Consider the following 27,999-nt stretch of genomic DNA (forward strand, 5'->3'; position numbering starts at 1 on the left):
AAGTCCTTGTCTCCACCTGTTTCAACATTCACTATTATGGTAGAAGGATTGGCATGATACTGTGAGGCATATATATTGCATACAGATGACAGGGTAAAAGAGCAAAACAGATTTAGCACATCTTCAATTTTTTTGCCTCATAGGATATATTTGAATGTTTGCACTATATTTGCATCATGGCACTGCATTTGACATAACTATCACAAGAAGCAAAGGGTTTTAACATGATGGATCTTGGAAACCAGAAATCTTAGATGGAATCATTGGAAAAAGTATTTCATGAAAGTTTACTACTAAGCAAATATTGTTCTGTAAAAGGAAATTTGAAAAACAAAGGCTAAGAATTTAGTTGCATTGACTAGAAAAAGTGCCAATTACATTGTCATCCCCTTGACTAGGTAGTTCTACCCTACCAGCTCCAAAGAAACTAGTACTGCTTCCGCTTCATATCCTAATCAGAATAAAATACTCGGAAGCCAGATCGAACCCAAATCGAGCAGGGTCGATTTGTTCGGCTTGTATAACCTGCTTCAAGCTGTCAAAAACAGGCATGGAGTATATATGAAAATTGCTGAGGCAGTTAAACACAACCAAGAGGAATGTTGTTGCTAGAAGCCCTCTTGGGATATCATGGTTGTGATATATATAAAGGGCATTTAGTATTCCTCCTTGAGGCATCTGGAAAACATATAAAGGTGTAAGAGGCAAATCATAATTCAAAAAATCTTGTTTGGAAATCAATGTAACGTTCAAATTATGGGCAGGTTCTCCTATGAATAGCAGGTTTACATCTCACCCTTGCATCCTTTTGGGAGGCAATCTAATTTGATAAACGAGCAAAAAGAGATACTATAGTCAGATTGAATGCAAAGGCAAAGAACACTATTAATACATACTGCATGTAAGCTTCTCTAGGTTAAGCAGAAAGTGATCGAGTTTAGATGTGCTCCTAAAGGACCAACAAAGCTATATAATGTCAAGAGAGTTACCATAAACAACCTCCATCTCTTTTCTACAAGAGGAAAAATCATATAGAGATCAATTGTTGCTTAGTTAGAGTGAAAGCTATATATAATGGGTACTTTCCTAAGCGACAACTTGGTAACATGAAAAAAAAACAAGATGATGCATAGAGCAATCATACACAACTCTAAGATGACGTGGACAAGTGACAATCAAATAATGATCTGTATTATAAATAGTCTAGTGTTTATGAACACACTAAACATATTGAAGATCATAGCCACCACCCGTGCCACAATTATGTCCAAAAAGATCAGCCAGTCTAATTCCCACATTTTAAATTAGTTAGTTTTTCTAGAATTTGTAAATACTCATTTACATGGATTGTATTCTTATTTCATATAACAAACAAACAAAAAAAAATCCAGATTTTCACTGAGATGATGAAAAACTTGGTAATTCTTTTAGGTTATGTGAAAAAATAGAATTCTCGAGTGGAAACTCTCTTTTACCGCTGTGCCAGTCACTAGTATGTAAAAGTCTGTAGGCGCTTCATTCTGCAAAATCACATCATCCCTGGGTGGATAATACTCGGCTTTCATCTCAGATACCTTCAAATATACAAAAGATGAGATACTGAGGTGAGAGCACTATGTTGTGATATTCTGTCTGGCAAAATTTGGAGTTAGAAAATTCTAATAATTACCAGTTGGAATAGCAGGTCATTAGATACTCCATGGAACAAGTAGACACTTTGAACCAGTGAGTAAAACAGATAGTGAGTAATGCTGGATCTGATGGCTTTGGGAAGAGCATCCAGTGTCTCTTGCTGTTGGAGGCCTTCTGAGTCAGTCCTGAACTTCAAACTGAGATGTGAGATCATTTGTTCTTGTAAGCGTTCTGGAAGCTGGTTTCTTTGTGCAAACCCCGTGGCTACTTGGATTGTATCCCTCTGCAATGATCAGTACATATCTTTAATGCTATAAAAGTAAAACAAGAGTAAATATTGGTTGCAAGTACAACTTGCTGCCATCTGAATGGATTGATCAAGTTTTGCATTGCGAAACCTGCATATCTTCTAGTTCTGCTAGTTCCATGAACTACCAAATTGGTCATATTTCTGATTAAATAGGCTGTTAGTCCAAGGTTAAAGAGCATGTAGAAAATGTCAAAAATCATCTCTCTTGTATTTTCAGCATGCAAGTCTCCATAACCAACGGTTGTAAGGGTGGTGATTGACCAGTACATCGAGGTCACATAGCGGATCCACAAGCCTCGCTCGTGGGAATCTGGGATAGAAGCACCGATCCAAGTACTGCTTGGATTATGATACCTTGCAGAGAAGATAATAGAAGCACCCAGCACAGTGCACAGCAAATAGAGTCACCTATGAGATTGTTATGAAATGACAGTATCAGCCGAAGTATCAACTGCAAAAGGTAAGTGAATGCACGAATTGATGGTAAAGAATAAAGATCCTTACACAAATAAGTTTTGCACATCGAACCCAAAAGTAGTTGAAGTGCCTATCTTTCTCTAGTCTGGTAAATGAAAAATGAAGTGTGTTGAATTAGTTGGAAGGCAATAATATCTTCCCTCAGGGAACACAAAAAGCATTCACATAGTTATTTAAGATGCATACCTTGCAAATAGTGCACTAACTCTTCTGAGACGCCAGAGACGGAGCATGTTGAAGAATCCATAAGAGCGGAGCTTATGAGGCAACAATTTGCGTGCAAGTTCGGAAGGGATAGTGGAAGCAACATCAAGAACAAACCAACTGGTCAAATATTTCCATGCTATTAGCTTAGGATCGTCAACGAGCAGATAAGTTGTTCTATCAAGGTAGGCCAAAAAGAAGGTTAAAATGATGTCAATGGCAAAGAAGGCGTTGACGATATTGTCAACCAGGGCAAGAGTTCCCTTCGCATGCCCAAGGAATCCAAATTCGAATGGAGAAACCCAAGCAGAATAGACAACAAAGTCCCAAATTCGAATGGGGATTAAAGAAGTTTATATGCAATGGAAGAGTAGAAAATCAATATTTACGCATCTGAAAAATTGCACCTTGAAGACTAGGATCCTTAGCTCGAAGTCCTAAATCTTTCTCACAATATCTTCACTAAATTATACAGATTAGGAGTTAGGAGAGAATACAACTCTTTTCAAAAAAATAATAATCATAATAATAATAAAGGGTAAAAAGTTATTCAAAGAGAATCCCACATCAAATCTATCACCGAAGTTCCACAAGGAATATCGATCCAGAAGAAAGTTCGGATTTTTCAAGGGTTCATGACCAAGAAAAAAAGGGTTTACATGCAAGAGGGAAAAAATCTGAACAAAAAGAAGGCAAAGAACAAGAGAAAAAACCCCACAAGCTTTCCATCCAGAGCAAATTCCACAGCTCACAATCTCCGACGGAAAAAAAAGGAGTTCGCCCTAGTAACGGCAGAGGGAATAGAACACCAGACCTGTATCGCCGATCGTAAGGGGAAACGATGAACCTCCGGAGCTTGACCCTGCGGTTGCTCCTGGCCCCGAGGGAGGGGAGAATCCCGGTGGAGAGGCTGTAATGGCTGTCGTCCCGCGAGATCTCCGCCTCGATGTCGCACATCATTGCCAACGGCATGTTGAACACCTTCGCCATATCTGCCATAGTCGCCAGATCACGTTATCTACACCCACACTCCCTCTCTCCAACCTCTCCCTTTCCGGATTCAAAGCATCACAGCTCACAAAAATCTCGATTGGCGATGGCGGTCGCCGAGGCGTGAGCAAGAGCGGAGAAAGCGACAACAGCAAGATGACCCGTTGTAAAAGGGAGGAGTTGGAGGAAATGTGGCGTTGTAAAAGGGAGGAGTTGGAGGAGATGCAGTGTGGTTGGACGGAGCAAGAGCGTCGATCTAGGAAAGGGAAGAGGGAGATGAGGTTGAGAGAGATGGTTGGAGGTTTAGGTTTAGGTTTAGGCTGAGGCAGATGGTCGGAGGAAGGGGCGCGATATAGGTTTAGGTTTGGAGGGAACTTTACAGCGTTGCAAATTTTGGCTGGTGGAATATTAAAATATTTTATTTTGGTTCATTAACACCGGGTTTTAAAAACCGCTGTTAAAATCGGTGTCTATTAATGAAAAAAAAAGGTGCGCATAGACATCGCCTAAAAAACCGATGTCTATGAGCGAAAATCTGCGCTCATAGACACCGGTTTTTGGAAAAACCGGTGTAAAATACTCAAAGACATCGGTTTTTGCTTAAAACCGTTGTTGTTCCACTGATGTTTATGAGGATTTTTGTTGTAGTGCATGCTTGTTTCGTTTACTTATTATGCACTTCATGATAGTACCTACCCGATTATACATGTTTATTGGGGTAGTGACACGACCATGTGTTTATTTTGGTCAGGATCTAGGTTTTATATCTTATTTGATCTGTGTACCTTTGATTTGGTTCATTGCCCTATGGTACACATTTTATATATATATGGATATTGCTATGTTGTTCAAGATATTGCCATGCTTAGTGTCATGCATCATCTCGCATGATTGCATGCTATGCGATAGTCAGCTCCATTATTGTTGAGCACATCACTAGTTACATAGATCTGCACACACCACCACTCATGGGTTAGTGGTATATCAGGCAGGTGTGTGGCAGTTCTGCTGTTTGGCTCCGCTGGTCCGGTGACTCAGCGTGGTAGTCGGCAGACAGTTCTGCTCTGTTAAGCTCCGCTGGTTTAGTGTAGCAGCATGGTAGCCGGCAGACGATTGGACTTTGTTTGGCTCCGTTGGTCCGCTCATGGGTAGTATGACGCAGCGTGGTAGCCGGCAGAGATTCATTCTCGTCATCGTGTACCGGGAGATGAGAGCATTGTGCTCCCCCACTTATGATTTGGGGTAGGAGGATAGGTGTACTCCGACAGTATCTCGTCCACTCGGTCACTCATCAGGCGCAGTGACGGCAGAGTGCACGGTTGTCACAACCCTACCCACTCGGTCTCACCATTGTGTGTGAGATGGCTGACTAGCGTCAGGGGTAACCATGTCATTGGCATCATGTGCATTTATGCATTTACTGATTGTGTTTGTTGCATTTATATGTTGCATTTGGATGGATGCATGTGTTTGACATGCATACAAGATTTATGATACTCTCGGTCTGACGACCTGACTATTCTGATAGGAGGCCCTGGTGAGTACAGTTCTTTTCAGCCTTTTCTATTGTGCATCTTCTAGCTTTTGTCCAGGAGACTGTACTCCATAGTTATTACCATTTGTTATAGTTTACTATATATGTCAACTAGTTATCTGCTGAGTTGTTGAACTCACCCCCATGGACACTATTTTTTTCAGGTACCAGGTTGTTTATGGAGTCGCTTGGAGTATCCTGTCTGCCGATCCCCACGCCACATCAGAAGACCTGTCTCCGCTTTTGTTTATCTGTATTTTGGTATATGAATTTGTGTATTTAGCTTTGTGTTCCGACTTTGTTCCTGGAGTGTTGTTTTGTTGTGTGGTGTAAGCCTAGCCGGCTAGCAGTCTTCGTTTTCAGTTTGTATGTGGTGTCCATTGTATTTCCGCTGTGTTTGGTTTTGGTACAGCCGAGTGGGTTGTTAGATTTACATATAACTACATGGTTGTATTTTTATTGTATCAGCCGAGTAGGCTGCATATAAACTGTATGGTTGTGTGTATATTCCAGCCGCCTGTGGCTGAGGTATATTGTGCATGTAGAAAAGTTTCAGATTGTCAGCCGTACAGGGGAGATGTTGCCGGAATTTCCTCTGGCAGAAACTCCTTTGGGGCGTGACATTAACTATCTCAGGTTTATATACTCAATCAAGTCTCATTTTAATTGGGTATTTCTAAACGAACTTTTCTCTTACCCATATATATACTCTTAAAACCTAAAATAACTCATTTAAATTCTGAAAAAAATTTATTCTGAAAAAATTCTATAAATTCATGACGTCTTATATATTACCCACTAGAATATTTTAATTAAGTCTAATTTTAATTATCTACAACTTTATCTAAGTTTTTCGCATATTACAGTTTATGCTATTAATAATATTTTCTAAAGGATACATGACAATTATACTACTCAGACTTGAAAGCAAGTTACTACAATGAATGAGAATCCAAAATATGTAACACAATTGTCTCCATAAATTTTTATGTGTGATTGACATATGCAAGTGTCCAGTTGGAGATACCATGTTGGAGTGTCGACATTGAAAAGAAGTATTTACGAGATAGATGAAAAATCCTACCATTTCACAATGATCACATGAAAAAGCAGAAGCTCCTCTTCGCTCATTATCCTATTCATAGTATCTTCATTCATCTCTCTTTGTTGATAGATTTAAGATATCTAAGTCTATATGTAAGAAAAATTCTGTGTCACTAACTTCTAAATAGTGTTTCCCTTTGATTGTAACATGAAAGGACTCAAATGAATCTAATCAATAAATTTAACGACAAAATCTCTTTCGTGTAAGAGAAGAACAGATGATAAGAATTTACTGGTATACAATCCCAACTGTATTGTGAATAACCCAGCACAATATGTATAGATCCTGGAAGCACCATGAACATAAATAACAGGTTTTGAAAATGTGAAGAAAAAGACAGATCAATGAAAAAATATAGATTGCATGAGCAACAGGTTTTTATTGTAATAGGTTTAGATAATTTTTGACAAGTATACATATAAATATAGTGGCATCATTATAGATATGTTGAAGATGCAGCTAGAAGAAGAAATGATATGTAGAAAAAAGACCCATGTTGATCAAACTTGAAAGTAACACATGTTTTATTTTGAGAATGAGGCAATAGGTTTAATACAGCAAACCACAAAAATAGGCATACTATTGTCAACATAAATTAAGCACAAGGAAATTTTGTAAAGGGTATTAAATTAAAATAGAAGAAAACATAATTTTCATTAGAAAGAATGAATATTTTAAACTTAAATGTTGTTAATAAAAAATAAAAGTCATGAGCAAAAAATATCACTCAGGTTCATTGTGTAAAATACCGAAAAATGACAAATAATAATAAGGGAATTTTCCGGAATTTTAAGAAATTTTTCTGGAATTTTTCGGAGACCGTATGGACGAATTTACGGGGATAAAAACGGGGTCCGGGAAAGCCTGTTTAGGCTACCCTATTTTAACGAGGAAAAGTTGAATTTTTATTTTTATTTTTATTTTTTTATTTTTCCTTCTTTTTCTCCTTTTCCTCTCTTCCATCGCCGTTTCCTTCCCCCGCGTGCCCGCGCCCCCTTTCCTCAACTGACCCGTGCCCTACGGCGCCGACGCCGCCCCACCGACGCGTCGCCGCCGCCCTTCTCCTCCGTTTCTCCTCCTCCGGTATTAAAGTTGTGGCTGAAGGTTTATGCAACCCTTTCTCTCCCTCTTTCCCTGTGGTTCCCGCGACGCCAAAGCTTCTCTTCGCCTCTGCCCGATCCTCCTTGCGTCGACTTAGAGCCCTAGAGCTTGAGCCACCACCCGATCGCCAGAAGGAAAGGCCAACGCCAGCCCTCATTTCGCAGTGCCCTAGCCTCACCGCCCCCCTTTGATCTCCACTGATCTCCTCTTCGGTCCTTCTTTTGGTTGTCGCGGAGATCCCCAAATCACGCTGAGCAGCATCGCGCCATCTCCTCCCTGCGCCGATTGACATCTGGGCAGCGTTTTCCCTCACCGGAGCAGTGGCGTTGTCGTTCTTGTTGTGCCCTAGCCGGAGTCGCCCGTGCCCTAGTCTTGCGTACACACTGCCTTCCACTCGATCGCTGTGGAAACAACTGCTGCCGGGGGCTGCCATCACCATAAGAAAGGAGTTGCCGAAGGAAATTGGGGATCTCCTACTGACCTCATCCCTCTGTCCTTGCTCACACTCACGGAGCTAAGCTTCCCTCACGCTCCTTGCGGCCAGGTTCGAGGTAATCACCAGCCCTGACTACTGATTTAGGTAAGTGGATGTGGAATGGTTGATTTGTGTACTTGGTTGAGTGTGAGATTGTTAATTTAGAGTATATGGTTTGGTAGACAGTAGCTTCACCAGTTTCAGCTACTGTTGCTTGCTGTCATCGCCGGAGAAGAAGGTCAAGTAATGATCCTTTTAACTACAACAGTAATGTAGATGTAGATTTTGGTATATTACTATAATGATTCCTAATTAGTGGAATTATGTTTATGTTGATTAGGGTTCTCCCTAAGTACGTTGGGCATTTTGTTTAGCTACTTAATTCATTTGAATTTAGCTAAATAAAACTATACATGTACGATTATTACAGGATTCAAATTCAGGACGAGCACATCAACATAGAGGTTAATTAGCTCGATCTACATTGGAGGCGGGTACCTCTTGACTTATCTTTATTGATATTGTCAATTGGATATGCATAGTATTTTATAGCTACAAGCAATGATCATGTTTGCCTTTGGTATGTCACTGTTTGATACCCATTGCATGTTCTGTTTGTCGCTAGTTATGTATCCATGTTTACGCCTTGTGATCATTACCATGAGTACCTTAGTTCCTAGAGTAAGTGACATACCATGCTTTACTGAGTTTAGGACTAGATTCTGGATTTTTATTATCTGGCATATGTACCAATATTTTTATATCATATCTGATCTGTGTACCTAGACCATTTTTCTTTGATCCATGTATATTGATGGTACATATTTTATGGAGGTGGATATGTTCAGGATCTAGGGTTTTTGATTCCTTATCTGACGGGTGTACCTAGACCATTGATTAGGTCAATTTATTCTAGGGTACACATTGTATATATATGGATTGGTACAGGATATTGCCATGCTTAGTGTCATGCACCATTCGCATGATTGCATGCTGTGCGATTGTCGGCTCCATTATTATTGAGCACATCGCCAGTTACATGTATCTGCACGCACGACCACTCATGGGTTAGTGGTATATTCAGGCAGGGTGTGTTGCAGCAGGTGCTCTGTCAAGGGCTCCGTTGGTCCACTCATGGGTTAGTGTGATGCAGCGTTGTAGCAGGACAGGGATCCCTCCCCGTCATCGTGTACCGGGAGATGAGAGCATTGAGCTCCCCCATTTATGATTTGGGGTAGGAGGATAGGTATACTCCGACAGCATTCCGTCCACTCGGTCACTCATCAGGAGCAGTGACGTTAGAGTGCACGGTTGTCACAGCCCTACCCACTCAGTCTCACCATCATGTGTGCGACGACTGACTGAAAAGTAGGGGTGACCAAGACATGTCATTGACATCATACGTATTGATGCATTTATTGCTTGTGCTTGCTGCATTTATTTGCTGCATTTGGTTGGATGCATCTGTTTGACATGCATACAGGATTTATGACACTCTCGGTTTGATGACCTTTTGTTCTGGATAGGATTTCCTGGTGAGTACAGCTTCCTCAGTTACCTTTCAGTTTTGCATATTTCCTATATATGATTAGGAAGCTGTATTCCATGTTTATTGCTGTTAGATATATCTTACTAGGCATGTCTATTGGTATTCACTGAGTTGTTGAACTCACCCCCGTGGACACTATCTTTTTCAGGTACCAGGTTGTTTATGATGTCGCTTGGAGTATCCTGTCTGCTGGTCCCCATGTCACCTCAGAAGATCTATCGGTTTCATTTATGTTTTGTTTGTTTTATGTGTCAGTGTGTTTAGTTTGTGCTCGGGTTTTGTTCTGGAGTGTTGAAGTTGTTATGTGATATTTTGTATTGGTTGTTGGTGGTGTAAGCCTAGCCGGCTAGCAGTTATATGTTTGGTTTGTATTTGGTTTCTGTCATTTTCCGTTGTGTTTTGGTTTTGGTACAGCCGAGTAGGCTGCTTTACATATAACTACGTGGTTGTGTTTTTATTTTATCAGCCGAGTAGGTTGTATTATAAATTGCGTGGTTGTGTGTATATTCCAGCCGCCTGTGGTTGATGTATATTATGTCTGTAGAAATGCTTCAGATTGTCACCCGTACAGGGGAGTTGCCGAAATTTCTTCGGACAGGGACTCCCCCGGGCGTGACAATTTAGTGGTATCAGAGCAGGTATACGATACTTGCTATGTGTTCTGAATTTGCGAGATTTATCTGATACTAATTTATTGGTATCAGAGCTCGGTTTACGAGTCTTATTTCGCGTGTTTCGGATTTCGTGTTTTAGCCTTCTCGATGTGACTTTTCAGATTTTGGGACCTGGCAGCGGCAGGACATCTCCAAGCTATAGGATGTATGTGGTATATGGTTATCATACCTTTTTGTTAGTATATGCATTGTTGACTATTATACTTTATGACATGTATTAGCATTCTTTATTAGTACCTATTTTGATGTTATAGTATACATTCCATGTATTAGGTAAACCACTGATCATGGTCGACTCAGATAGAGATCAAGGATAACGGTCTCGGGAGACTTTTCATAGCATATCACTGGTAGTTTTAGCTTCTGTTACTACTAGTTGGTTAGAAGATAGAGACACATACCAGCCTATGCTATTATTAGCTAGGTAGTGACTAGTAACTATATATTCTAGTTGACTCAGCCAGTAGAATACCGATATACTTTAGTTAATTTTCGTCGGTAGATGATTAATGTACTTTGGTTAGATCAGTCAATAGAAAACTAATTTACACATGTTGATTTGGGTAGGTGGATCGATTTACCTTAAATACTTATGGAGGATTAGTGTATTATTGATTAGTTAGTAGATGACTGATTTAGTTATGTTGTTCCGATCAGTAGGGGACTGTCATACTCTATTTTTAGAGGTTCGAATCTTTGGATTATTTGTGCTTAGTTAGGTATCTAGAGCACATTTGAGTACATTTGGATTTATGATGATAAAATTTTTCCCATCAGATATGGTCTCGGTAGTGTACGACATTAACTTGCAATGTTATACCATGGCGTGTATATCTTTCTTAGCCTCTATTAGTTCCTTTGAACCTAGAGCAGGGTTGTTACTGGATGATTAGGCTGCTTTATTTTTGGATTGTCTATGATTGATGTATATCTGCTTGATACATATGCTTGATTTTTGTTTAGGTATACCCTTAACCCATGAGAGTTGGTAGCATAGGGAATATCAGGTTGATTGGATTAAATATGCTGATTCTGCATATCTATGTGGTGTGTATATATGATTATTATGTGTTGTAGGAGTGTTATGATGAACGGTCTAATTACATGTAGTGGGTGTATACTTTTCCAGTTATGATTGTTGTGGGTTTCTAGTAGATTATACCCAAGTGGTCTGATTGGTTTATTGGAGGTATTTTATTGATTTGATCTGAGTTGTGATATGTGCAGATGTGTTCGGTGTAATATTCGAGGTATCTTGTTCACTATATTTTTTCTGTGTGTACACTCGTGTCGATTATGATTTGTTGGAAGTATTACGTTGATTATACTCTTGACATAGGTGTATATATGTCATGTGAGTGTTGTTTAAGGTGTATTGTCGATTATACCTATGTTGATATATGCACATGGGTTCGGTCTGCATTGTTGGAGGTATCACGATGATTTATACCTATGTTGTGAGTATGTTTGGTGTGTACTAATTGGAGGATTATGTCAATCATACATATGTTGTGTGTGCACGTGTGCCAGGTGTATGGTTGGTAGCATCATGATGATTCTACCTATGTTGAGTGTCTACATTATGTTATTTGTTGTATTACTCTGTCAACTAATTCTCCTATTAGTGGGTGACCGACCCACTAGGATGACGATAAAGTTGACTATGGATTTGATTTGCTCACTAGGTTGTTATACCCTAGGCTACCCACAGTGATGTGTGGTAGAGAGATCTCGTGCAGTCTCTAGCTGGTTAGTTAGGTGCCTTGGACATTTATGTATTGTTTGTGGTGGAGCGTTGCTCCCACATGTTATGGATCGTTTGTGGTGGAGCGTTGCTCCCACATATTGTGGATTGCTTGTAGTGGAGTATTGCTCCCATATATATATTATAGATACATATTTCGGATTATTTGTGGTGGAGCGTTGCTCCCACATATGGAGGATTTCTTGTGGTAGAGCGTTGCTCCCACATATGTGGTATTTTCTGTGATGGAGCGTTGCTCTCACACTAGAGGATCTATTCTTTGGTGATTTATATCGTTGGTGATCAGATTTCCTGACTTGTTGTCGGGGATCTTATGGTTGAGGATGTCTGATTTACGGACATTATAAGTTCTTGGTTTTATTACTTAGGCTATTAGTGCCCTAGATGTTATCATGGACTCGATGATTTGGTATTTCTAGGATGTTGGATTGGTTTCCATTGTCTTTGTTGACAATGTTGTGATCTATTTCAGATCCGAGGTGAGTCACGTACACTATCTTCGCATAGTTCAAGAGATATTTCGACGGAAACGTCTATATGTGAAATCAGTAGTGCGTATTTTGGTTATCTTCTGTGAGATGTTCGAGACACACGGTCACCAGTAGGAGTATACCGTGGTTCCACAGGAGATAAAGGTTGTTACCGTTGGGAGTAGACGGAGTTTATAGAGGAGGCTCGCAACTTCCTTTGTTTGGCTCGATATTTCCGGAGATACGTTGAGGGTTTCTCTCGGATTGCTATGCCACTTACACGCCTGACTAGGAAAGGCGTGAAGTTCACTTGGACTGAGGATTGGGAGACCAGCTTCCAGGAGCTGAAGCGGAGACTAGTGTCCACTCCGATTTTTTGTTTTTACCTTCGGGAGAGGACGGATTTGTCCTCTACACCGACGCGTCTCTACAGGGTATGGGTGCTGTTCTGATGCAACACGGTAGAGTATTCTCATATGCTTCTCGATAGTTGAAGGAGCATGAGAAGAAATACCCAGTTCATGATCTGGAGTTGGCCGCTATTATTTTTGCCCTGAAGATTTGGCGGCATTACTTATATGATATTACATTGAGATTCTCACTGACCATAAGAGTCTCAAATATCTGTTTACTCAGAAGGAGCTTAATCTCCGACAGAGGAGATGGATGAAGTTCCTGAAGAATAATGATAGCACCATTAGCTACCACCCAGAGGAAGTTAATGTGGTTGCCGATGCACTCAGCAGGAAGTCCAGAGGGACTTTAACTTGCCACCGAGTTGTGGTCATGGACTTGATTCAAGGTTTCTCCGAGTTGGGCCTTGAGGAGTGGGGACAGACAGAGCAGGGTACTTTGGTTACCATGGTTGCTCAATCGTCGATCAGGACGAGGATCCGAGAGCCCTAGGCTGCTGATCAGTATTTGCAGTTTATTGGCAGCCAGATAGCTTCCGGGTAGCAGACCGATTTCATACGAGACGATGAGGCCATGACGCGATTTGGGTAATCGTTGATCGATTAACCAAATCTGCACACTTTTTAGCGATCCGGAAGACTGATTCCCTGGATCGATTGGTCGATCTGTATTGCCGGAAGATCATCAGATTACATGGTGTTTCTTTGAGTATTATTTCGGATAGAGACACTCGTTTCACGTCCAGATTCTGGCTGAGTCTGAAGCAGGCCTTGGGCACCCAGCTTCGATTCAGTACAGCTTTCCATCCGCAGATAGATAGACAGTTAGAGCGGACCATTCAGACTCTAGAGGATTTGCTGAGATCATGTGTATTGGATTTAGGAGGCAGTTGGGAGGACCATCTGCCATTGGTAGAGTTCGCCTACAACAATAGCTTTCTTTCGGCTATCCGGATGGCACCGTTTGAAGCGTTGTATGGTAGGTCTTGTCGGACACCCACCCTCTGGGATGAGGTTGGGGAGGCCCAGTTGTTGGGACCTCATAGAGCTCAGCAGAACGAAGAGTTGGTTCGTATTTTCAAACGGAGAATGCTAGAGGCGCAGGATCGATAGAAGTGTTATGCTGATCGGAGACGCAGACCCCTAGCGTTCTCTATTGGCGACCATGTATTTCTGCGAGTTCACCCACGAAAGGAGTGAAGAGATTTGGCTTCAGAGGTAAGCTAGCTCCGCGATACATTGGACCTTTCCAGATCTCGGAAAGGATTGGAGCGGTAGCTTATCGGTTGGCACCACCACCGTTCCTGGCAGGAGTTCATGACGTATTCCACGTATTTATGCTGAGGAGATACATATCTGACCTGACACATGTGCTGACAGATATCTCAGTTCCCCTTTTTGCCTGACGTCAATCATGAGGAGATTCCGGTACGGATTCTGGATGGAAAGAGCGTCAGTTGTGGAACAAGATGATCCGACTAGATAAAGTCGGATAGTAGCATCATTCCGATGAGGAGACTACCTGAGAGCTCGAGGATACTATCCGAGCTCGATACCCCATCTTTTCACTTGAGGTATATTATTTAATTTACCGTTCAACATCTATACTCTTTGCATGTTGTTAGTATTTGCTGATGGTAGATAACAAAATTTGGGGACCAAATTTTTATTAGTGGAGGAGAATGTAAAATACCGAAAAATGGCGAATAATAATAAGGAAATTTTTTGGAATTTTTAGAAATTTTTCTGGAATTTTTCAGAGACCGTATGGACGAGTTTACGGAGATAAATACGGGACCCGGGAAAGTATGTTTAGGCTACCCCATTTTAACGAGGAAAAGTTGAATTTTTATTTTTATTTTTCCTTCTTTTTCTCCTTTTCCTCTCTTTCATCGTCGTTTCCTTCCCCCGCGTGCCCGCGCCCCCTTTCCTCAACCGACCCGTGCCCTACGGCGCCGACGCCGCCCCACCGACGCGTCGCCGCCGCCCTTCTCCGCCGTTTCTCCTCCTCCGGTATTAAAGTTGTGGCTGAGGGTTTATGCAACCTTTTCTCTCCCTCTTTCCCTATGGTTCCCGCGACGCCAAAGCTTCTCTTCGCCTCTGCCCGATCCTCCTTGCATCGACTTGGAGCCCTAGAGCTCGAGCCACCACCCGATCGCCAGAAGGAAAGGCCAACGCCAACCCTCATTTCGTTGTGCCCTAGCCTCACAGCCCCCTCTGATTTCCACTGTTCTCCTCTTCGGTCCTTCTTTTGGTTGTCGCGGAGATCCCCAAATCGCGCTGAGCAGCATCGCGCCATCTCCTCCCTGCGCCGATTGACATTTGGGCAGCGTTTTCCCTCACCGGAGCAATGGTGTTGCCGTGCTAGTTGTGCCCTAGCCGGAGTCGCCCGTGCCCTAGTCTTGCGTACACACTGCCTTCCACTCGATCGCAGTGGAAACAACTACTGCCGGGGGTTGCCGTCACCAGAAGGAAGGAGTTGCCGAAGGAAATTGGGGATCTCCTACTGACCTCATCCCTCTGTCCTTGCTCACACTCACGGAGCTAAGCTTCCCTCACGCTCCTTGCGGTCAGGTTCGAGGTAATCACCAGCCCTGACTATTGATTTAGGTAAGTGGATGTGGAATGGTTGATTTGTGTACCTGGTTGAGTGTGGGATTGCTAATTTAGAGTATATGGTTTGGTAGACAGCAGCTTCACCAGTTTCAGCTACTGTTGCTTGTTGTCATCGCCAGAGAAGAAGGTCAGGTAATGATCCTTTTAACTACAACAATAATGTAGATGTAGATTTTAGTATATTACTATAATGATTCCTAATTAGTGGAATTATGTTTATGTTGATTAGGGTTCTCCCTAAGTAGGTTGGGCATTTTGTTTAGCTACTTAATTCATTTGAATTTAGCTAAATAAAACTATACATGTACGATTATTACAGGATTCAGATTCAGGACGAGCACATCGACATAGAGGTTGATTAGCACAATCTACATTGGAGGTGGGTACATCTTGACTTATCTTTATTGATATTGTCAATTGGATATGCATAGTATTTTATAGCTACAAGCAATGATCATGTTTGCCTTTGGTATGTCACTGTTTGATACCCATAGCATGTTCTGTTTGTCGCTAGTTATGTATCCATGTTTACGCCTTGTGTTCATTACCATGAGTACCTTAGTTCCTAGAGTAAGTGACATATTATGCTTTACTGAATTTAGGACTAGATTCTGGATTTTTATTATCTGGCATGTGTACCTATATTTTTATATCATATCTGATCTGTGTACCTAGACCATTTTTCTTTGATCCATGTATATTGATGGTACATATTTTATGGAGGTGGATATGTTAAGGATCTAGGGTTTTTGATTCCTTATCTGACCGATGTACCTAGACCATTGATTAGGTCAATTTATTCTAGGGTACACATTGTATATATATGGATTGGTACAGGATATTGTCATGCTTAGTGTCATGCACCATTCGCATGATTGCATGCTGTGCGATTGTCGGCTCCACTATTATTGAGCACATCGTCAGTTACATGTATCTGCACACACGACCACTCATGGGTTAGTGGTATATTTAGGCAGGGTGTGTTGCAGCAGGTGCTCTGTCAAGGGCTCCGTTGGTCCACTCATGGGTTAGTGTGACGCAGCGTTGTAGCAGGACAGGGATCCCTCCCTGTCATCGTGTACCGAGAGATGAGAGCATTGAGCTCCCCCATTTATGATTTGGGGTAGGAGGATAGGTGTACTCCGATAGCATCCCGTCCACTCGGTCACTCATCAGGAGTAGTGACGTCAGAGTGCACGGTTGTCACAGCCCTACCCACTCGGTCTCACCATCATGTGTGAGACGGCTGAATGGAGAGTAGGGGTGACCATGACATGTCATTGGCATCATACGCATTGATGCATTTATTGCTTGTGCTTGCTGCATTTATTTGCTGCATTTGGTTGGATGCATCTGTTTGACATGCATACAGGATTTATGACACTCTCGGTTTGATGACCTTTTATTCTGGATAGGATTTCCTGGTGAGTACAGCTTCCTCAGTTACCTTTCAGTTTTGCATATTTCCTATATATGATTAGGAAGTTGTATTCCATGTTTATTGTTGTTTGATATATCTTACTAGGCATGTCTATTGGTATTCACTGAGTTGTTGAACTCACCCCCGTGGACACTATCTTTTTCAGGTACCTTGTTGTTTATGATGTCGCTTGGAGTATTATGTCTATTGGTCCCCACGTCACCTCAGAAGATCTATCGGTTTCATTTATGTTTTGTTTGTTTTATGTGTCAGTGTGTTTAGTTTGTGCTCGGGTTTTGTTCTGGAGTGTTGAAGTTGTTATGTGATATTTTGTATTGGTTTTTGGTGGTGTAAGCCTAGCCGGCTAGCAGTTATGTGTTTGGTTTGTATTTGGTTTCTGTCATTTTCCGTTGTGTTTTGATTTTGGTACAGCCGAGTGGACTGCTTTACATATAGCTGCGTGGTTGTATTTTTATTATATCAGTCGAGTAGGCTGTATTATAAACTGCGTGGTTATGTGTATATTCCAGCCGCCTGTGGCTGATGTATATTATGTCTGTAGAAATGCTTCAGATTGTCACCCGTATATGGGAGGTGTCGCCGAAATTTCTTCGGACAGGGACTCCCCCGAGGCGTGACACGTTGAGTAGTTGAAATATAACCATGGGAAAGGAGTGAGATGAAATATTATACTCAAAGAAACCTCTCTGAACCAGCTCTTGCACACATCCCTTAATGGTCAAAACATACAATGTTATGACTATTTTAAGGGATGTACTTTAGTCCGATTTCGAAATTTACTAATTATATTTAGTTTTAATAAGGGGTTGTTTCATTATGTTATCTATTCGAAGGATTAGATGATATTGGATCTAACTCATTTAATATCTTTTCACTTGCCATGAGTTTACTCACACTCATTTCATCCGGATGCAGGAGTGCAATATCAAAGACATTAGCTACATATACCAATTACTATTTCGACAAGAAAACCAATCATTACTAAATTAGTAAGACAACATAAAGATGATGACCACTGACCAGTTGAGAGGTGGTAGAAAATGTGTGTTTATAGATATGAGATAAACACAAGCATATAACAACAATAACAAAAAAAAAAGCGCACACACAAATTCCCAATCAATTTTGAATTACCTGATGGGCCATTACCTGCAAAGCAACTGTTGTGCCGAGAAGATATTCATATATCTATATAATAGTGTGATATTATTCACTTTGGGCCTTGGCCCGAGAGAGCTGTCACGAATCCTTTTAGAACTCTTGGGCTCTCTCCAAAAGGCTTCATGCCAATAAAAATATGTTATATCCTTTTAAACTCATAATCTTTTCTAAATTTTTCTAATGTAGGACTTTGATTAAATTTCGAACAATCCTCCCCTCAAACGAGGACCATAATTATTCTCATGGTCAGGTCTTTCCACTAGTATTCGATCACTCATGACCTACTCTGAGCCTCCCCATGAGTATCTAGTCACCCTGACAAATTTTGTTAGAATAGATATTGCATCAATTCTGACTAATGGTGAAAAGATGAAAATGCAAAGCTATAAAACAATATATATAATAGATATTTTTTTAAAAAAAAAACCCTATTCAATTAATGGTTTCATCAATTTAGAGCAAGCTGCATCTGATACCACTTGTAGAATTGTAGCGCACGTGAGAAAGGGGGGGGGGCTGAATCACATGGTTTTGAAAAACTTATCTTTTCTTCGATTTTAAAAAACAAGTACACAGTGGAATAGACAAAAAGAGATAAAAAGGAAAATCGGAACACAAACGATTTTAATTGGTTCTAAGACTTCGACGACTCCTACTCCAAGACCCACGATCCTACGGACAGTATCGATGGACAATCTACTATGATCCTCTTCTGGAACCATCAAAAGAGGGAAACAAGTACAATGAAGTGTAACAACCTATACTTTCCCTTTTTTCAGTTGTAATAAAGAAAGCAAGACTTAAATAAATTTACTAATTGTTCGGGGTGCGCTTGTGTGTTGCTGTCTGTCTGTCGGAAATGGTCGGATCACTCGGAGGAGCAGCTCGGTGGTAGAACAACTTCTTTTTCGTAGCAGTAGAGCTTAGAAGAACACTTGAATTGTTTGAATATTCATTGTCTTCACAATGTTGCTTCAAGCCTCCTTTTATTTGCTGTTGGGGGTGCCTCCAACATCAGCTCTCTTCCCTTCAGCTTCAGAGCTGATAAAACCCATTTCTTGTGGTTTTTATCCTGCTGAGGGTGGCTCCATCAACCTCTGAGGTGCCTCCAACCTTCAATCACAGTGGACTTGATAGCCCTCGCGAGCTCTGCTCTTATCATGGGTGAGGTTGCCTCCAATCGCCAGGTGATGCCTCAACGCCTTTTGCTTTGAGGCACATCTAATCGCCAGGAGGCGCTTCGAGCATTATTCCTCCCAGGATTTTTGTGTTTTTTCACACTTGCAAAACATGTTAGTCCAAACCAAAAACAACCTGCAAAATAGAGTTAGCATAATAAAAAAATAGTTTATTAATAAGTTTCTATCTTTCGAAAACTAGAAACTAGTCATGGTCTCTATTTAGCTATCCCAAATGGACCTAAATTTGACTAGTATCTAAAGTCCCCAAATAAGACTCATCTTCATTGGATCACTCTCATCCAGTAATTTACCTTACTTACCATGCAGAATCACTTGACTCTACTTCAGTCCACTAGGTCTTCTTGCTAGTTGTTGAGTCTATAGACCCAATTGGACTTCGGCCAGCAGTCAGGTCCTGCAGACCTAATCGGACTTCCCGCCAGATATCAAGTCCTTTCTTGACCTATCTAGACTTCCACATCAATTATCAGGTCCTTCAAACCAAACTGGATTTTAGCCCAGCGTCAGACCAATCAAATCCTGTACACTTGGTAGAAAGGTTAGATCAAAACATAACTAACTTTAAGCTATTTGTCATTCATCAAAATATAAGTTTGACCATTGGTGCTAACAGTACTAATATAAAATGCTTTTATAGTTCCTTTTCATTTCTAAAAAAAAGAAAAATTGATCATTCTTTAACTTTCAAAGAGGACTATAATTTAGGGGAGTTAATTCAGGTGGATTGTGTGGATTTGAGTCGGGTTGAAGTAAATATTTTAGAAAAAAATTTCAACCCGAACTCAATCACAATCTGAACATAATCTTAAACCCCTAAACCCCAACTTGGATAATTTGACCAACCGGAATAATCAAATTAAAAATAATCTTTTTAAAAATTATTTTTACTATAATTCTTCATTTTCTATCTTAATATTTTATTATTATTATACTAATTTTGATATTGATATGTATAATTTTTAAAATAAAATTTGATTTAATTCTAGAAATACTCACTAAATTCTAAATTTAGGGCACTCTGGAATCGATCCGATCTTAACATAATCTGAAAATCCCTTGATCTAAATCTGAAAATTTTCAACTCGAATTCGATATTTTTTTAATTGACTCAATTTTTTAACACCCCTAATTATATATTGTTCAGAAAATTTTATGAAATTTCATTTCTACTGTGTACGCACACAACTCAACTACCAACCCGGTCGTGTATGCTATTATAAAATTTATATAAACACAAAAAAAAATATATCTTACTAGGCAAAAAAAAAACATCTTTATATATTTAGATATTAATACATTTTTAATTTGATATTGATTGATTTAAATTTTTATATTTTAAAGTTTATTTATTTGATTACTGAGTTTAATATTACAAACGTTGGGTATTTTTTTAAAAAAATCTATTTACAAATTAATAACAATTTTGTTAATAAATATAGTTTACAAGTTTTGTTTGTGAATATAATTTTTAATAATTTAAAATCTTTGTTTTCAAGAAATTTATTTATTTTGTTTAATGAATTAATCAAACTTATTCATTTAATTCATATCGAATAAATATAAATAAATGTTTATCGAGTTAAACATTAAATTTTCTCATAAATGTTTAATTTATTTTTGTTATCGAATATATAACTAGACTTATGAGTGAGACGTTTCTATCATTTTGATTTTCTTTTTCTTATTGTAACAGGAAAAAAAAATATTGTCATCCCTCATAATTTGTCAAGTTTTTTAGAATGCATTTTTATGTTTTTTAAATCATTCATTTACCTTTATAATAGTTTTAATTTATTGTCATGCTTAGTGTCATGCATCATTCGCATGATTACATACTGTGCGATTGTCGGCTCCATTATTGTTGAGTACATCGCCAGTTACATGTATCTGCACACACGACCACTCATGGGTTAGTGGTATATTCAGGCAGGGTGTGTTGTAGCAGGTGCTCTGTCAAGGGCTCCGTTGGTCCACTCATGAGTTAGTGTGACGCAGCGTTGTAGCAGGACAGGCATCCCTCCCCGTCATCGTGTACCGGGAGATGAGAGCATTGAGCTCCCCCATTTATGATTTGGGGTAGGAGGATAGGTGTACTCGGACAGCATCCCGTCTACTCGGTCACTCATCAGGAGTAGTGATGGCAAAATGCACTGTTGTCACAACCCTACCCACTCGGTCTCACCATCATGTGTGAGATGGCTGACTGGAGAGTAGGGGTGACCAGGATATGTCATTGGCATCATACGCATTGATGCATTTATTGCTTGTGCTTGCTGCATTTATTTGCTGTATTTGGTTGAATGCATATGTTTGACATGCATGCAGGATTTATGACACTCTCGGTTTGACGACCTTTTGTTCTGGATAGGAGTTCCTAGTGAGTACAGCTTCCTCAGTTACCTTTTAGTTTTGCATTTTTCCTATATATGATTAGGAAGTTGTATTCCATGTTTATTGCTGTTAGATATATCTTACTAGGCATGTCTATTGGTATTTGCTGAGTTGTTGAACTCACCCCCGTGATCACTATCTTTTCTAGGTACCAAGTTGTTTATGGAGTCGCTTGGAGTATCCTGTCTGCCGGTCCCCTCATCACATCAGAAGACCTGTCTCTGTTTTTATTTATTTGTATTTTTTTGTATATGAAATTTCTGTATTTCGATTTGTGTTCCGATTTTATGGCTGGAGTGTTGTGTTGTTGTGTGGTGTAAGCCTAGCCGGCTAGAAGTCATGTATTTTGGTTTTCTATTGTTTTTCTGTTGTATATTTTGTTCCAGCCGAGTGGGCTGATGATATAAACTGCGTGGTTGTGCATATGTTCCAGCCGTATGTGGCTGATGTATATTATGCCTGTAGAAATGCTTCAGATTGTCAGCCGTACAGGGGAGGTGCTGCCGAAATTTCTTCGGACAGGGACTCTCCCGGGGCGTGACAATTTAGTGGTATCAGAGCGAGGTTACGATACTTGCTATGTGTTTTGGATTTCGAGCTTTATCTGATACCAATTTATTTGGTATCAGAGCACGGTTTACGGGTTTTATATCCCGTGTTTTAGATTTCGCGTTTTAGTTTTCTTGATGTGACTTTTCGGGTTTTGGGACCTGGTAGCGACAGGACATCTCCAAGCTATAGGAGGTATGTTTGTATATGTTTTCCTACCTTTTTGGTTAGTATATGCACTGTTGACTGTTACAGTTTATGACATGTATTAGTATTCTTTATTATTACCTGTCTAGTTGATATAGCATATATTGTATGTGTTAGGTAAACCACTGATCATGGTAGACCTTAATAGAGATCAAGGATTATAGTGTCCGATAATTTTTCATATCATTTCACGAGTAGTTTTAGCTTCTGTTACTACTAGTTGATTAGCAGATTGAGGCACATACCAGCCTCTGCTAGTATTAGCTGGGTAGTGGATAGTATCTATATCTTCATGTTGACCTAGCCAGTAGTATGCCATTTTATTTTAATTAATTACATCAGTAGATAACTGATTTACTCTTGTTAGATTGGTCAGTGGAAGACTGATTTACGCTTGTCTTCTTGGGTAGTCGTAGATTGATATACCTTAGTAGCCTGTAGAGGATTAAGGTATTCTTGATTAGTTAGTAGATGACCAATTTAGCTTTATTGGTCCGATCAGTAGAGGATTGTCATACTATAATTTTAGAGGTTTGAATCTTTGGGTAATTTGTGCTTAATTTGGTATCTAGAGCACATTGGAGTACATGTTTTGTACTGATGTGGAAAAGACTGAATTGACCGTATATCATCGTCGATTTGGGTCAGTCTATAGAGGATCGATGTATCTTATTCCATGGGTACGTTAATTTTTGACTGTATGTACCTAGTTGGATAACTTAGAAGGTAGTATAGGGAATATCAGGTTGATTGGATTAAATATGCTGATTCTGCATATCTATGTGGTGTGTACATATGATTAGTATGTGTTGTAGGAGTGTTATGATGGACGGTCTGATTTCATGTAGTGGGTGTATATTTTTCCAATTATGATTGTTGTGGGTTTCCAGTAGAATATACCCGAGTGGTCTGATTATTTTATTGGAGGTATCTTATCGATTTAATCTGAGTTGTGATATGTGCAGATGTGTTCGGTATAATATTCGAGATATCTGGTTCATTATATTTGTTCTGTGTGTACACTCGTGTCGATTATGATTTGTTCGAAGTATTACGTTAATTATACTCTTGGCATATAGGTATATATGTCATGTGAGTGTTGTTTGAGGGATATTGTTGACTTTACCTACATTGATATATGCACACGGGTTCGGTATGCATTGTTGGAGGTATCACGATGATTTATATTTATGTTGTGAGTATGTTTGGTGTGTACTAATTGGGAGATTATGTCGATCATACATATGTTATGTGTGCACGTGTACCAGGTGTATGGTTGGTAGTATCATGATGATTCTACCTATGTTAAATGTAGAAAGTTAAATATCTACATTATGATATTTGTTGTATTACCCTGTCAACTAATTCTCCTATTAGTGGGTGACCGACCCACTAGAATGATCATAGAGTTGACTATGGATTTGATTTGCTTACTGGATTGTGATACCCTTGGCTGCCCACAGTGTTATGTGGTAGAGTGACCTCATGCAGTCTCTGACTAGATAGTTAGGTGTCTTGGGCACTTATGTTTGTTTTTGGTAGAGCGTAGCTCCCACATATTTTGGATGGTTGTGGTGGAGCGTTGCTCCCACACATGTTATGGATTGTTTGTGGTGGAGCGTTGCTCCCATATATTGCGGATTGCTTGTAGCGGAGCATTGCTCCCATATTTATTGTAGATACATATTTCGGATTATTTGTGGTGGAGCGTTGCTCCCACATATGGAGGATTTCTTGTGGTAGAGCGTTGCTCCCACATATGTGGTATTTCGTGTGATGGATCGTTGCTCTCACACTAGAGGATCTATTCTTTGGTGATTTATATCGTTGGTGATCAGATCTGTTTATTGTTGAGGATCTTATGGTTTGGAATGTCTGTAATACGGACATTATGTGTCTTGGTTTTATCATTAGGGCTTGCAGTGCCCTAGATGTTAGCATGAACTTGATGATTTGGGTATCCCTAGGATGTTTGGATCGGTTTCCATTGTCTTGTTGACGATGTTGTGATCTATTTCGGATCCGAGGTGAGTCACGTACACCATCTTCGCATAGTTCTAGAGATGTTTTGACGGAAACGTCTTTATGTGAAGATTAGTAGTGTGTATTTTGATTGTCTTCTGTGAGATGTTTGAGACACATGTTCACTAGTAGGAGTATACCGTGGTTCCACAGGAGATAGAGGTTGTTACCGTTGGGAGTAGACAGAGTCTATACAGGGGCTTGCAACTTCCTTTGTGTGGCTCGATATTTCCGGAGATACGTTGAGGGTTTCTCTTGGATTGATATGCCACTGACGCGCATGACCAGGAAAGGCATGAAGTTTACGTGGTTCGAGGACTACGAGACCAGCTTCCAGGAGCTGAAGCGGAGATTAGTGTCGGCTCCAGTTTTGATTTTTACCTTCTGGAGAGGACGGATTCGTGTTCTATACCGACGCATCTCTACAGGGTTTGGGCGATGTTTTGATGCAACACGGTAGGGTAGTCTCCTACTTCTGGGCAGTTGAAGGAGTCTGAGGAGAACTACCCAGTACAAGACTTGTGGCTGATCGCCATTATTTTTGCCTTGAAGATTTGGCAGTATTATCGGTACGGTGTTACATTTGAGATTCTCACTGATCATAAGAGTCTCAAATATTGGTTCACTTAGAAAGAAACTTAATCTCCGACTGAGGAGATGGATGGAGTTCCTGAAGGATTATGATTGTACCATTAGCTATCACCCAGGGAAAGCTAATGTGATTGCCGATGCACCTAGCAGAAAGTCCAGAGTGACTTTGGCTTGCCACCGAGTTTCATTTACAGACTTGGTTCAGGGTTTCTCCAAATTAGACCTTGAGGAGCAGGGATAGACAGAGCAAGGTATTTTTGGTTACCATGGTTGCTCAATCCTCGATCAGGATGAGGATTCAGGAGGCCCAGGTTGGAGATCAGTATTTACGGTCCATTGGCAGCCGGATAGCTTCCGGGTAGCAGACTGAGTTTCCCCGGGATGAAGCGGGTATTATATACTTCTGAGGCAGTTTATGCGTATCTCAGTCTCACCCGGTCTTGTCGGAGCTACTTCAGGAGGCTCATCGCTCTTGATTTGCGATCCACTTCGGCGGTACCCATATGTACCAAGATTTGAGGCGTTCTTATTGGTAGAACGACATGAAGAAAGACATCGCGGAATTCGTAGCTAGATGTCTTGTCTGTCAGCAGATGAAGGCTGAGCACTAGCGACCTGTCAGATTTCTACAAAGGATTCCTATTCCTAGGTGGAAATGAGAACATATTACCATGCACTTTTATGGTGGGTTTGTCTAGGACACGACGAGGCTATGACGCGATTTGGGTAATCGTTGATTGATTAACCAAATCCGCGCACTCAATAGTGATCCGGATGACGGATTTCCTGGATCGATTGGTAGATCTGTTTTGCCGGGAGATCATCAGATCACGTGATGTTCCGTTGACTATTATTTCGGATAGAGGCCCCCAGTTCACGTCTCGATTCTAGAAGAGTCTGCAGCAGGCCTTGGGCACTCAGCTCTAGTTTCCACCCACAGACAGATGGACAATCAGAGCGGACCATTCAGACTCTAGAGGACTTTGCGGAGGATATGTGTATTGGATTTTTAGGGGCAGTTGGGAGGACCACTTGCCATTGGTAGGGTTCGCCTACAACAACGGTTTGCATTCGGCTATCTGGATGACACCGTTTGAAGCGTTGTATGGTAGTCCTGGTCGAACACCCACCCTCTGGGATGAGGTTGGGGAGGACAGTTGTTGGGACCTCGTAGAACTCAGCATGAGGCAGAGTTGATCCGTACTATCAGATGGAGGATGTCCGAGGCGCAGGACCGCCAGAAGAGTTATGTGGATCGGAGACGTAGATCCCTGTAGTTCTCTACAGACGACCATGTTCTACGGGTCTCATTCACGAAAGGGATGAAGAGATTTGGCCTCAGAGATAAGCTAGCTCCGCGATACATTGGACCTTTCCAGATCTTGGAGAGTATTGGCGTAGTAGCTTATCGTCTGACACTACCACCGTCCCTGGCAGGCGTTCACGATGTATTCCACGTATCCATGCTGAGGAGATACGTACCCGACCCGACACATGTGCTGATAGATATCTCAGTTCCCGTTCGGCCTGACATTACCTATGAGGAGATTCCGGTACGGATTCTGGACCGGAAGGAACGTCAGTTGCGGAACGAGACTATCCGGCTGGTTAAAGTCGGATGGCAGCATCATTCGGACGAGGAGGCTACTTGGGAGCTCGAGGATACGATCCGAGCTCGATATTCCCATCTTTTCACTTGAGGTATGTGAGTTATTTTCCGTTCAGCATTTATACTTTCTATCGGTTGTTAGTACTTGCTGATGGTAGATAACGAAATTTGGGGACCAAATTTTTATTAGTGGGGGAAAATGTAAAACACCGGAAAAATAGAGAATAATAATAAGGGAATTTTTGGAAATTTTTCAGGAATTTTTTGGAGCTCGTACGGACAAGTTAACGGGGATAAAAATGGAGTCCAGAAAAGACTGTTTAGGCTACCCCGTTTTAACGAGGAAAAGTTTTATTTCCTTTTCTATTTTCCTTTTTCTTATTTAATTTCTTTTTCTCCCCGTTACTATGCCATTCCTTTTCTTCCCTCCCCGCGCGCGTGCAGAGCCGACTCTCCTTCTTCTTTTCCTCCTTGCCGAGCGACGGCGCCGATCGCCTCTACAGCCGACGCCGACCCCCGGTTTTCCCCTCTTCCATTGCAAAGCGTCGCCGCCGCATGGGACATAGCCGGCCACCAGGACTGACCCGGCGCCGCTGTCGCCATGGAGATCCCAGCGTCACCACCCTTCCTCTCTTTTGATCTATGTGTCGAGGCCGACCTTTGTGCCCTAGCGCCGGCTGCCGCCACTTTTGCCCTAGCCGACACCACCACTGTCTTCTCCCTCTACCCTAGGTCTGGTCTCTGGGCACCGGCCGAAGCTTCCCTTTCTCCTAGCGCCAAGCGGCAGCGCTTCTGCCCTAGCTGGGTCCACGGCCGCCGGCGCCTCTTTCTTTCCAAGCAGTGAGCATTCCTTGTTGTCGTCCGACAACAACCCTAATACTACAGCTACTTCAATCCAGCAGCAATTAATCTTTGCTGGCAGCAACAACCCTAATTTGGGCAGCAACTTTGTGATTCCAGCAACAGGAAAAGCTCTGCCGTGAAGTATTCCAACAGCAAACCTTGAGTTCCGGCACAAAGCACGGCTACGAATTGAGGTAAGGTTCTGTTGAGGTGAGCTTTGGTATTTTGAATTAAGGTTTCAGCAAATCTTTTACTATATAATTGGATTTATGGATTGAGCTTCTTGGTAGTGATTGGTAGGGTTGCTGAGCTACTGGAGTTTCGGTCATACCTCAAGGTCAGTGCTTTTCTAGTGATGTACCTTGGGTATTTTATTAGTATGTTGCTAAATTAAGTTTCTAAAGGATGGTAGAGTTTGTGATTGATGATATGGTTGATAGGTTGATTGGATTGAAGTGAAGGATTGTGGATTTAGTTAAACCTAATTAGATTAAGAAATTAGGTTAATTATTGCAATTAGGGTTTTCCCTAATTTGATTGGGGAGTCTATTTAGTTTTTTTACTGTATAAGTAATTAACTAAATACAGTATGTGATCTCAGGACTTTGTTACGAGGTGAGCGTCGCGACACGGGATAGCTTATCATGATCGACAGATTTTAAGGCGGG

General features: G+C 40.9%; 1 pseudogene; it reads right to left on the reverse strand.

Moving 5' to 3' along the window:
- Nucleotides 1-444: 444 nt before the first annotated feature.
- On the reverse strand, nt 445-7,786 carry LOC122048186 (annotated as a pseudogene).
- Nucleotides 7,787-27,999: the final 20,213 nt, after the last annotated feature.

This window comes from Zingiber officinale, chromosome 2B (genome assembly GCF_018446385.1).
Source record: "Zingiber officinale cultivar Zhangliang chromosome 2B, Zo_v1.1, whole genome shotgun sequence".
NCBI lineage: Eukaryota > Viridiplantae > Streptophyta > Magnoliopsida > Zingiberales > Zingiberaceae > Zingiber > Zingiber officinale.